We start from the raw sequence: 13291 nt of genomic DNA, 5'->3' as shown, positions 1-13291 counted from the left end.
AAGGGCACAAAGGGCAGAGAAGAGTGGGGCACTGCCTCTCTGACCAAGCTCTGGGGTCATTGTTATTGGCAGTGGCATTGTGGGATTAGTGCAGACTCCCATGGTTAGCATAAGATTTCCATCTTCAATGGTTATGAGAAATATAAAGCCAATAGCTTAGCTAGCACATGTTCAGTATCAATAAATGGTAGCTTATAAGTAATATAATTTCAATATGTTATGAATAAGAGCATCATTGCCAGTCACGCAGAGCAAGAACATGACTCTTTCTGCTGCTGCTGCCTGGAGACAAGTCACAACTCCAAATCAGAAATTATGGTGGATTTCAGGGGTACTTGAAGGGAGTTAAGAAACTTGTGTCCAGTCCTAGCTTCCACTTTAGGAAACTGAGCACAAGTTGAAAGTTCAGGTCCCTCATACAGAAAGAGAAAGACAAGGACCAGAAGACCTCTGTGGGCTCCCTAGCTTTCACCTACTATAAATTTGCAGAATAATAAGCAAAGACAATCCATAGAAATGCATGTGGAATGATTTTCTAAAGCAGAGTAAAAAATGATTCAAAGGCCACTGCTCTACTGGAGGATTTGTTCTGCTAAGGTCCAGCGTGTCAGTGTGCATTCTCTAACAGAAAAGGCTGGGAGCCTCTGGTGCCCGAGAGAGCTTCAGCCCCCTGGAATCAGCATCACAACTGGGTCCTGCTGGATTCTGTGAGATACCAGTATCTTGACAACAAGCTGCTATCATTAAACATTTCCCCAGTTTGAAATATCAGAGATTGTTCTACCATGAACTTGAGAGAGGTCTACCCATTGACCTCACTATACTGTGGAAGAACTGCTCAACCCGACATTCCACGTTCTTTTATTCTGTTTGCAAAATCATTCTCACAGGCCCTGGGCCATGCATCCACTTGGCCTTGGTCAAACAAAATCCTCTCTGCTTTCACTTTACCTCTCTCCAAGGCCACATTCAAATAACCCCTTAGTAAATTAATCCATTAGGGCCATGGTTCTTAATGTTGGCTGCACATTAGAATCACCTGGGGAGCTTTTTAAATAAATACCCAAGCCTGGGCCCGAGTCCAAGACCTCCTGACTAATTGGGGTTTGTGTTTTTGTGATTACCGGCTGTACCACTACTTCCTAGCGACAAATCTGGGGTCATGTGTACTCAACCAGTTAGTCTTGCCTCCCTAAGAAGCTTCAGGGTAGCTGTAGTATACCTGGAAGGATTCCTCCTGTATCCTATAGGCAGACAAATATAATTTTGAGCTAGTGGCAGTTGAGCTGTAATTTGGGAAAATCACAAGTTTTCCTGGGGTCTAACTTAGACACTGACAGGTACCTTTTGGGAAGTGGAAACTGATGTCATTGCAACTCAGTCTTATAATGATTGTGTGCATTTACAGGTTACAGATGCAAAAGTATGGTATTTTTTTAATTTTAAATTTAATTAGCCAACATAGAGAATATCATCAGTTTCAGATGTAGAGTTCAGTAATTCATCAGTTGCATTTAACACTCTGTGTTAGTATGTTTTAAATTGTCATGTTTTCTTTAAGAATCCTTATAGTCACTACACAATGTATCCAAAATAATAGGGATCCCTGGGTGGCTCAGCAGTTTAGTGCCTGTCTTTGGCCCAGGGCGTGATCCTAGAGTCCCGGAATCAGTCTCACATCGGGCTCCCTGCATGGAGCCTGCTTCTCCTTCAGCCTGTCTCTGCCTCTCTCTCTCTGGTCTCTCATGAATAAATAAATAAGATCTTTAAAAAAAATCAAAATTATATATATATATATATCTCAAAGGAAAAAAAACATAATTCCACACCAAGTGTTAACCATCCTTAATGTTAAGATAGATATAAAATCTAGGTTTTTTTCTCCCCCTAAGATTTTATGTATATATAAAATTATGTGCACACATATATGTTTATATGGAACATTTTTACATACAGAGACATTGAGTTATCTTTTATATATTGTTTTGCAATCTGCTTTGGTCTGTATTCTCTGTGTGTGTACAGAGGTATGTATATTTATATATATGAAAAAGGGAGAGGACAATCTATCTTTTTATTTTTGGTAGTGATTCATTTCTTTGCCATCTTTACTTTTCTTGCTTCCTCTGTTATATGAGATGCTCCTCAAGCATTTCCATGGTATCCATTGTTCTTAGGAGCTATTTATAGCTGCACTCGTACCTTCCAACCCACAGCCAGCCTTATCCTTTCTCTGCTAGGAAACAAGTGAGGCGAGCTATGTGTACCCTAGCCCATATCCTAGGGATATAAGGAGAGCAGGCCTAAGGAGAAATGGCACATGAGGACAGATGGGTTTAACTCCAACCCACAGAGTGGGCAAGAGACTGCTGTTCAAAACTTGTGGTTGGTTATTTGAAATCAGCTTCTCTGCCTTTTAAAGACTACAAAGGTATGTTTGGTACCACAGTCTATGTTACCATTTTTTGAGAATCAGGTACAGAAGCCACTCAATGTGACTAAATGCTCCCCAGGGCAGTGAGCCTGGACTCTCCTTCGAGGCAGCAATTCACATATGTCATTATAATTAATGATTATTACCATTCTTTAATTTCACTAAACCACTCATGTCCCATTTTTTTCATCTCCAAAGACCATCTTTATTATTTCCTTCATAGATTCTATGCTTTGAAACCCTTTTCATCAGCTCCCCCCACAAAAGGTATGCATTGACTGTTTTACTTTGACTCTCCAGAGCTGATTCTGAGGTCAGTGGAATAGTCAAATCTTCTTTCTCAGTCATTCTCTAGCTACTTTTTTATTCACTGGAATAATTCTCTAGCATCAGCACCTAGTAGTCTACCATGATTCCACCTTGCCTGGAAGTCATGGCCAACTGCTCTGCCCGCCTTCCAGTCTTCTATGTACTGGTCACACCATATTAAACGTGACTGAGTTTCTGTAGCACTTCAACGCAAATCCAAGCTCTGGTCCAGTTGATCCCTGAGGTCTCCAGGCTCACCTCAGTGCTGTTGCCCATGCTGTTGGCTCTCTTTGGAATGCCATCTTCCCTCCTATATAAAATGTCCTGTTTGCAAGGCACAGATGAATTTCTGATTCCTTCCTGAACTTTATGGTGATTATTTGTTCACAGGGATGTCTCATCCCTCTGGACAGCTTATAGTCACTGCAATACAATGTGTGTGTTTGTGTGTGTATGGAGGGGGCGGTGCCTGGCCTGCTCAGTCCATAGAGCATGAGACTTGATTTTGGGGTTGTGAGTTTGAGCCCCACATTGGGCAGAGGGTTACTTTATAAAAGTATGTGTTTTTTTTTTCTAAATGTATTACTTCAGAAGCATTCATATAATTTGTTTTATACTTTTTAATCACTGCCAGTTACAGGTCCCTATCACATAAATCATATTTAAATGATTAGCTCATAAATAATTGGCACTGTAACCAGAGAATCACAGTAAGAAAAAGAGGAAAAATGAAATTAAAAGTTATTTGTTTGATTATTTACTGATTGGCAGAAAAGAAGTTGACATTATTGATTACCAATGTGCTTCATTTATTCATTCTTTTCTTCTCCCCCATAACTAGAAATAATTAAGGACCAGTGTTATGCTCTCTGAATGCTAGCCAAGGCTGCAGGAAATCCCAGGGCCCGGTCGATCTGCCTTGTATTATTATCTCTGGCAGATAATTAAATAAACACAAGGCCTGCTTTGCTTTGGTGATACTACTGCGATTGAATATGTCAGGCAGACCCTGAAGATGACAAGTGGGGATTCTATTCTATGCTCTCAGCTATGCAAGTTCCTGTAGGCAGTAGAGCACAAAGAGACATGACCATAAGCTCCTGTGTTCCTCAAACTCTTCCAATGATCAAAACCATAGAAAACACAAAAGAGCATAAAACAGAGCCATCTCTGGTTTTCCACTCTTTTGAGTTTTTAATTTCCTAGTCATGTTTTTATTTTTGTTCATTTCAAAGATCCTGCTCAGAATTACTCTTTAAAGACCATATTTATGACACACGTTACTGGGTTAGTTCAATTTTTGCTTCCTTATCCACTCCTCCTACCTACTCCTGCTCCTGCCCCTTTCCAGCCTGCACAGACTATTAGAAGATCTACTGCTCCTTTGAAGATGCACTCGGAGCACATCCACGGAAGACAAATGCAGAGAATAAAAGGTTTTTAGAGATTCCTCCCAGGGTTTCCCAGCTGGTTAGAAAAACCTGCCAGGGACATTCCAGGTCTGAGGCAAAAACACTCACCTGAATAAAAATCCTGAAGGTCTGAGATACATTAATAAATGAAAAACAACTCTATGGATGTCTTTCACCTAAGAATTGTTCAAGATCCCATCATAGTTTGGGGAAGTCGGTGCCACAACAGAAAGCTTATGGATGTCCCTTCTCTTGATAATGATCTTTCAGAACTGCCCTTCAGTCGAAGCACATGATTAGTGTACATTAGGAGATAGAGTCTTCTCTTTCAAATCTGAGAAATGTGCTTTGCCTCCTCTAAACTCAGACAAGTCTGTGTCCATAATGACCGTGTTCCCAAGGAACATTCTCATATTTCATTTTTGAGCTAAATCAGTTGAATTTCTAGAATCCATACCATCATTGTTATGAAGTTCTATCCATTTCCACCGCTTGTGTGTTAGTTTCATTTTGTGAGATGGAAACAGAGTAAAATATGCTCTTGGGTCACTGTAAATACTTTTAAGCATGGGTCCATAAAGACTTTATCAGAAATTTGCCTCAAAGTAATAAAATGCAATGTTTCCATCTTTGCTCCAAAGGAAGATGTCTATTAAAATCCTTTTCCTATCCAATAAACTAATTTGCTTTGGTTCTCCCTTCCAACCACAATAGGCATACATACATATTCAAAACTAAACACTGTTCATATTGTATAAGTTTAAGGAATAATTTATTGGTTAAGGTCTTGATGATTACTCTCTTTACCTTAAGGCAAGAATGATGTCAGAATTCTTTAAAAATTTAAAAACCTTCTACAATGTAAGTGCCAGCCTTGACATAGGGTCATGGTGGTTTCCTGCTGTGTCCAGAGTTGTCCCTTTTGTGTTGCTGGATCATAGGTAAGTCTGAGTAGGGAATGGATGGGGATGGGGAGATTCAGGAGGGTGATAGCTTAATGACTATTTACCAATTGCTAAGGAAATACTTAGCAAATGATATACCTAGGATATCAGTCCCACCTTAAAACAAACAAACAAACAAACAACTCCTTGAAGAGAAATTGTGAAGAACCCTTGACTTGTACATGTTTTTAAGCCTAGTAGACTGAGCTACTTGCACGTAGAGTCTATATGTGTGTTTTCCACCTATTCCCAGTCCCTCGAACAGTAAATGGAAGTTAGTAGGTACTCAATAAGTATTTGTTGACTATTTCTACAAGGTTTTTTTTTTTTTACATATATATATTTTTTAATTGGAGTTCAATTTGCCAACATGTAGCATAATACCCAGGGCTCATCCCATCAAGTGCCCCCCTCGGTGCCCGTCACCCAGTCACCCCCACCCCCTGCCCACCTCCCTTTCCACCACCCCTTGTTCGTTTCCCAGAGTTAGGAGTCTCTCATGTTCTGTCTCCCTTTCTGATATTTCCCACTCATTTTTTCTCCTTTCCCCTTTATTCCCTTTCTACAAGTTTTTGTTGAACACAAAATCAAAGTCCATAAATTTCCTATAGTCTGTACAAATTCCTGGGATATTGTGGCTTTCAGGGAAAGGATTGAAATGGAATGCTAGTGGCCTGATTTGATGATTCATTTCCTAGGCGAGGCTGGCATGATTTTACCTTTCTCTCATATCTAAAAGTTGTCCCCCCTCATGATGCTTAATAATCATCTAAATGGCTAAATGGCTAAATTAAAACTTCTCCTCAAAACTGGCTAAAAAATAAGTGACTGAAAGCTCTGACATGTCAATGGTATTATCTTCACATTTTATATGCATACATGTATAAACTATAAGTTATTGAAAATTACCTATGGAATATATATATATATATATACACACACACACACACACACAAGCTTATATTTAAGATATAAAATTGTAATAATTTAATGTCTTTATAATGGGATGAAACCTAGAAATCATCTGCTTTTTAAAATAGATATGGACACAAAGGCACAGAATCGGGAGAGACTTGCTCAAGGAACCGTGTTTGTGTATGAAACAACTGAACTAAGATCCAGAACTCCTGATTCTTGATTCTGAGCCCTTTTTATCACCACGTGCTCTCTTTCTAAATGATCATGGCAGTTTTCCACTCTGCTGAACACTAACACTGTCCTCTGCCAAACACATGTATGCAAAGCCAGGTCTTTCCTTTTCGTAAGGAGCAAGGGGAAGGCCAGGGTGATAACAATGCCTGTTGATAATGTTAATATCTTCATTTTAGGTAGCACCTTTCTCCATGATCTTGAAGAGACACATGCACGTGTAATTTAAGGAGAAAAGGTAGGATCAACACAAAGAGGTTTCCTCTATATTAATTCACTTTGTTAGTACACCCCAGAGGCCACTGAATTATCTACTCAGTTTTAAATCACTTCCTTGATTGGGTTCTTGCCATTTCTTTTATAGCTGGACCACTCTATGATCTCAGGCATTAAATCTTCCTCTAGTCTAGACTAATATTTCTTACCCAGAGTTGTGTACTGTTGAATCCTGATTAGATATACGGCAAATGTAGAATCTGGATTCACACAACTAATGAAATGGAAAGTTTGTTTTATACTCCAGAAAGCCTAATTTTTGTAAACTTCCAAAAAAGACTTTGGATATCCATAGTTACTGACAACCAAACCCATTAACCATTTTTTTAAAAATATGGAAAAATATGGCAATATTGCTAATTTTGCGATGTGAGATTATACAATAAGGGAAGTACCAGACGTGTAACAAATATTAATCCAGAATGGTTGGCCATGGATGTATGATTCTGGAATCTGTATATACAGTCTAATAGTGTGTATGTTAAATTTTTTTTTCCAGAGAAAAAGAATTTTTGAATTTGTGTTAGAAAAATTAGGACTTGCTTTATAAAAATTTATTTTCTGATGAGGTGGTCAGAACATGTTTATTTTATAACATGAAGGAAACCTATATAATCTCCCAGTATGTATTGTGAGAACTGATTTTCTCACCTGGGGATCATCCCTCTCTGCAGCCTTTCCCTTGAGTGATTTTGAATTAGTGATGAGAGTCACAGCATTTTAGAACTGGTTGGGACCTCATAAATCACCTGTCTTCTCCTCAGGACCAAATCCCACCTGCAAAGGAAAACTGGAAGATCAAGAGCCGTTTGTTCAGCTACTTAGAAAGTTCTGAGAAAAGGACACTGAATCTTTGATTTGACACAAGGTTTAAGAATCATGATTCTGGGGACCCTGAGGGGCTCAGTTGGTTGAGCGTCTGACTCTTGATTTTGGCTCATATCATGATCTCAGGGTCCTGGATCCAGCCCCATGACAGGATCCACGGTCAGTGGAGTCTGCTTGAGATTCTCTCTCCCTTTCCTTTTACCTCTGACCCTCTCCTTTTTCCTCTGCCCCTTTCCCTCCTCACATGTTTTCTCTGTGTTTCTCACTCTAAAATAAATCTTTTTTCTTTTTTAAAGAAAAGAATCATCATGATTCCTAAACTCTATTTTCCAACAACTATTAATCAGAACTGGCTGGTATAAAGAACACTTTGTATCTCAGAGATTTTAATGAGAAGTATATGTTTTTTCATTAGACATACAATATTAATCAGGTATATTAGGAAATATTTTAAGAAAATATCTAAAATGTCACAGTGTCAGTATGTAGCAGAACATGCAAAACAATTTTTCTGCCACAGGACTCCCTTTAATAGAACACACGCATATGATAATTATTTACACAAATAGAGAACTTACTATGGATGCTAAATGGCTTGCATGGATTAGCTCATCTCCTCAAAAAGAACCCTTTCTTTTTTCAATATAATTTTTAAAAAGATTTTATTTATTTGAGAGAGATAGAGAGTGAGCATGGGGAGAGGGATAAGCAGGCTCCTCACTAAGCATGGAGCCCAACCTCCCAATCCCAAATGGGATCATGATCTAAGCCGAAATTGGACACTTAATCAATTGAGCCACCCAGGTGCCCTAGCACTATTAGAACTTTTATTTTGTAGATGAGTAAATTTAGACTTAGAGAAATTAAGAACTTGCTCATAGGACTGTATTATAATTCAAACTTAAACAGTCTGACCCCAGAGTTTGATCGTTTAACCTGTTCATCTATTCGATAAATGTTCTAGTAGGCTCAGCTCATTCATTTCTTTCAATCCAAGGTTCAGACTCATTTCCAATTTTTTTTTAAATTTTTTAAGTTTATTTATGATAGTCAGAGAGAGAGAGGCAGAGACACAGGCAGAGGAAGAAGCAGGCTCCATGCACTGGGAGCCCGACGTGGGATTCGATCCCGGGTCTCCAGGATCGCGCCCTGGGCCAAAGGCAGGCGCCAAACCACTGCGCCACCCAGGGATCCCTCATTTCCAATTTTTGATAAAGAGAATAACCAGTTTCAACTCAGAATCACAGAGGACCTTTGAAGGGTATACAGCCTTTGCTCTGAATGCCAGACCTACCTTGGCCTATCCTGGGCCAGCCTGTATGAGTTCAACTTCTGTACCTTCCGACAATAATCAGTCCTCGGTTAGTGCTGATGCCTTCCCTATGCTGCTTGGGGATGGCATCTATTACTCTTTGCTTTGTTATGGATGTGCATTCCCACTAACTATCTGGTTTTGTGGCTGAAACTTCACTTCCTTAAGAAATGTTTGTAAGGTTTCTAATGGGCTGTCTCGAGCTCACACTGTCATGGGGATCTGTTCTGATTTGTAAACTTTTCTTGGGTTTTTGTTTTTTCCAATCTAGGTGATATGATCTGGAGGTAATGTATCCTGCTCTCCAGCTGCCCAAATTTAATTTTAAAGTCCTTCCTATTTACAGTGGAGGTGTTCTATTTCAATTCTGTTCATAAAATGAACAAAGTTAACAAGATGTGTCTGAGATAAACAATCTTACAGAGATCAAATTTCTGAAGCACATGTAGCACTTTCTGTCCAATTCCACCAAAAGAATGTAAGAACTTAGCTCCAATGTCTCTTAATATGTAATAAGGTACATATTAAAATATGTGGATGGGAAGTGGATAGGAATAGGAAACAGTGGATGGAAAAGATAGACAAGTACAATAATTGCCTTGGCTTCAATTAGCTGAGAGAGAATTTCTTCCCTAGGCTCTTCTGTCATGATTCTATACATGTAGCACACAAGTCTATGCAGAAGTAAAGGAAAAGTGGTGACAGAAGAAATTTTCCTGGATTGGGAAAAGCATCTTAAGTGTTTTAGAGCCGATTAATAAGAAGGGCCATAGATTTTTAATGACTTAAGAAATACAGACCCATCACAGACCAATGGATGAAAGCCAATCCTTAGCTGGAAGGAGGATTATGTTTAAACAATGATCAGATGTCTTTGATCTTTTTTATTAACAAGGCTAAAAGTAGATAAGTCTATAATGGATGGATAACAAAGAGAGATTTCATGGTAATTTGTTGAATATGGTTTATTCTTTATTCTTTTTATGCTCCATTCCACTTGGGACATGACACAAAAAATGAGTTTTAGCCTTATAGAATTAAAAAAAAATGCTTTCACGAAAACAAATGAATATTGAGATACCTCTGCTTTATTTTCTTTTTTAATTAAGCACAATGGAAACTTCAGTCATGAGCCACTCCACTCTGTCTCATTAAAGCTTGTTACTCACAGGCTTTGATATTGGGTCCCATAATGGGAAAGTGTTTGCTGGGGCATGGGGGAGAGATTGTTGCTAAGCTGCTAATGACACCATATGTGTCCAAATCTACATTCTTATTGCTCCTGTGGGCCTGCAATATTATATCCACTTCTGCTATGCAATATACATGAAGGCATCTCTGAAGTAATTGTTATACAGAAAGGCAGCGATTGGGTATTTCTAGGAAAAATCTTTGTGTAGTAAAGGAGCACCTACTGTGTACTATAAATGGGATGAAAATGGGGTTTTAATATTAAAACTACCTGGTAGAATTAGCAAGCAGTAGTAAACTCCATGACAACTTAAGAATGCACTGTGCTAGCATGTTATCCTGCTGGTGCCATTTTTCTTTTGCCATGTAGAGTTTATGCTACAATTAAGCACTTGTGCAGTGCAGCTGGCTCTGAAATATGAACTTATCCAACACAAAGTTTAGTCAACTTAGTCAAGTGTATGTATTCCGGACTCTTTTGCCCATAGAAAGGAAAGGATGGGTTTTATTTTGGGAAAAGGGAAACCCACCCTTTGTGATCTTATATATAAAAAGCAGGCATTCTGTAAACCACTAGCAAAAGAGTTGTTTTAGATTCACTTATATAACCCAGAATGAAAATTCTCTTCTTTAGTGCCCTAGGAAAGACAGGGAAGGGACCCAGGTAAATTACTGTAATGGGTAACAATGAAGCTCAGAATGGTCCAGGAGAAAATGCTTACCAAGGCAGCCTTTAGTTTGATGTGATTACAGGCTCACCTTTTCAGGTGCTTCCTTTAGGTCATTTTAGTAGATCATTCAATAGACAATGTGGTTAGATTATTAGGTATAGCTTGGGGATGTTTATTTGAACCTGCTATTGTATAGATACGCCTTTACCCTTGATTTAGTTTCCAAACTGTCTATTCGAAACTTTTCTTATCAATATAACCATCAGAAACGAAAACAAACCAGCATTCAACTGATATTCTGGTTTTTGAACTGTCAATGTTAAACTGACCTATCTTACATCTTGACAAGAAGGACGGATTAGCTATCAGTTTGCTCAGCCTTAAAGATTTCCTCTCTCTTTCAGACCCCTGTGGCATTTCTCTGGCTTCAGCCTCATGACACATCTAGGCACTAATCTCCTCTGAAGCAGACTGATTTAATCTTCTCAAGCCACAGCCCTTAGTTTTTCTATCTGCTAAAATAGAGGGAGAGGGACAGGAGCAGGCTTCTCTTATTTCTCAGGTTCAAGCTAAACACCCTACCAATTTCACCCTTCTGTTACTGTCAATGAGGCATACACCTGTGATTGACCTCTGGCTGTGATCCTCAGAGCATGGAAGCCACTAAGTTCAGCAAGTAGAAAGGGCATTGGTCAGAAAACCACTCGATGCTGTTGTTTAAGCTTAGAAAAGTTTCTTGACAATCATATCACATAATTATCTTTCTGGGAGAGAAATGTTCTAGCATAAAAGCACTGGATGTTTAACTTTTAATTTGGATCCTTGGACTGTTATTGGCAAAGATTGCCTAATCTTACTCTCACTAGTCTTGAGGCATTTATGTTCTTGTGGAGAGCACTTAGGTGTGGCCATCTGTGATAGCATAACACTAAGGTTCTGTGCACCAGTCACAACTGACCAAGCAACAATCACACCCAAATATTAAAGTGATCATTCAGAGCTGGCAGCTCCATCTCTAGGAGTAATGCAGCCCTCAGGGACAACCAAAGAAATCCAGATATTCCGCTGAAAGCTAAATGAAATCTAAGAATTGTAGGTCATCCGAGAGTCAAGCACTGCCATTGTTAAAACTCCAAGAGAAGTCGGGAACTGAGAAATTGCTTTAGGGTTGTGTTTGGCATAAAAGGAAAAAATTAGGATGAAGGAATTCCCCAATCATAACATGACCTAGATCCTTCGCAAAGCTACTGCTCCATAAAGCTATTGCCCAATGGTATTCTAATCAAACCTGGCCTCCATTGCTGAAACAGCTAGTTTTACCAAGAGCGGTTTGGCAGGGTACCAGTGACACGTGCGGTGATGTTGGCATCATTTAGCTAGACTGCTGTTCATTGCTTCCTGCAGAGATGGTAAAATGTAATCCAGTTTTGTTGACACTGGTAGCCATTCTCTGTCTAAAAGGGCAGAATATGTCCTGGTGTTGGGCTCTTATAAACACACCCCTTTCCCATCGATGTAAAAATAGATCTCATTCACCTCTCTGATTTCAGAGGCTTCACTCTTTGTCCCTCAAAAAGCTCAGTCATTGTAGCCATCAAGAGTCCCTGATAATATTTGACAGACATTTCAATATGCATACGATGGAGGCCAGAGGTTGCTAGAAAACCATGCTTCAGTGGACAAGAGGAATGAATAGAGTAGAAAGGCTTACACAGCATTTTAAACTCATGGAGGGATTTCTCCAAACCTGCTTGTCTTCCTAGCAATTTTATTTCTGCTATAGGAAAATGGAAATAGAAAATCCACTAAGTGACACATGTATGACTAAAAGAAGACATGGCCAATGCCCAGAGAGAGGTTCATTCAGTAAACTAACAACTGCTTCAAGCAATTGCCTGAATTACGGCCATGACAGGCTCTAAGAAAGAATGGAGTCTTGGAACTCCACAAGTATGTACACATCTGTGGGGATTAGTTTTACCTATCAATTTGACTGGGCCATCGGATGCCCAAGTATGTGATCAAAAATCATTCTGTGAGAGTGTTTCAGATGAGACCAATGTTTAAATTTGCAGAATGCCTTCATGATGTGGGTGGGCCTCATCCAAGTACAGTTTAAGGCATAACCCTACCCTGAGTGAATTCTCCTGCCTAACAGTCTTTGAGATATTTGACTCTAAAGATACCTAAAGAATTGCTAGCTTTCATACTCACATGAGCCATTTCTTTATTATATATATATATATATATATATATATATATATATATATGAATACACACACACATATAATTTACATATTATATATATTGGAAAAGAGAAGGCATTTGGAGGGAAGCTAATGGTTGGACTATTAGAGAGCATGGCCTTGTCATCACAGACACTGGGGGTGAGTTGTCTTCTGATAGAGTCCCTTGCAGTATATCTGACATATGTAGGGTCCTCAGTACTTGGATGGAGAAAAATAAAGGCACTATGGGCATCATAGTGGTCATTTCAAAGTATTAACCATTTTAATTAATGTTTTAACCTCCTGGGTTTATTGTGAAAATACAACAGCATGTTTGAATATGCTTGCTTTGAAACCTACTCAGTCAGACCAGTGCAGAAAAGTAAATCCAAATTAGACATTCCCTTTATACTGTCATTTTCCCAAATAAAAAATGACACATTCTCCTGAAAAGATGGCAAACTATTGAGCTATATTATTTTTTGCTGGCTATTTTCCAAGAAGGCTACTTGGTTTTAGAGAGAACCTTAGGTTTTT

At 38.9% G+C, this 13291-nt stretch overlaps 1 protein-coding gene across 2 annotated transcripts in view; it reads right to left on the bottom strand.

Annotated features, from left to right (window-relative positions):
- UNC5D (unc-5 netrin receptor D) overlaps positions 1-13291 on the bottom strand; it is a 527088-nt gene that overhangs the window by 83266 nt on the left and 430531 nt on the right. The gene's annotated exons all lie outside the window — the stretch shown is intronic.

Source organism: Nyctereutes procyonoides, unplaced genomic scaffold (assembly GCF_905146905.1).
Source record: "Nyctereutes procyonoides isolate TBG_1078 unplaced genomic scaffold, NYPRO_anot_genome, whole genome shotgun sequence".
NCBI lineage: Eukaryota > Metazoa > Chordata > Mammalia > Carnivora > Canidae > Nyctereutes > Nyctereutes procyonoides.
The sequence above is the reverse complement of the archived record's forward strand: the minus strand, read 5'-3'. Positions and strand labels throughout refer to the sequence as shown.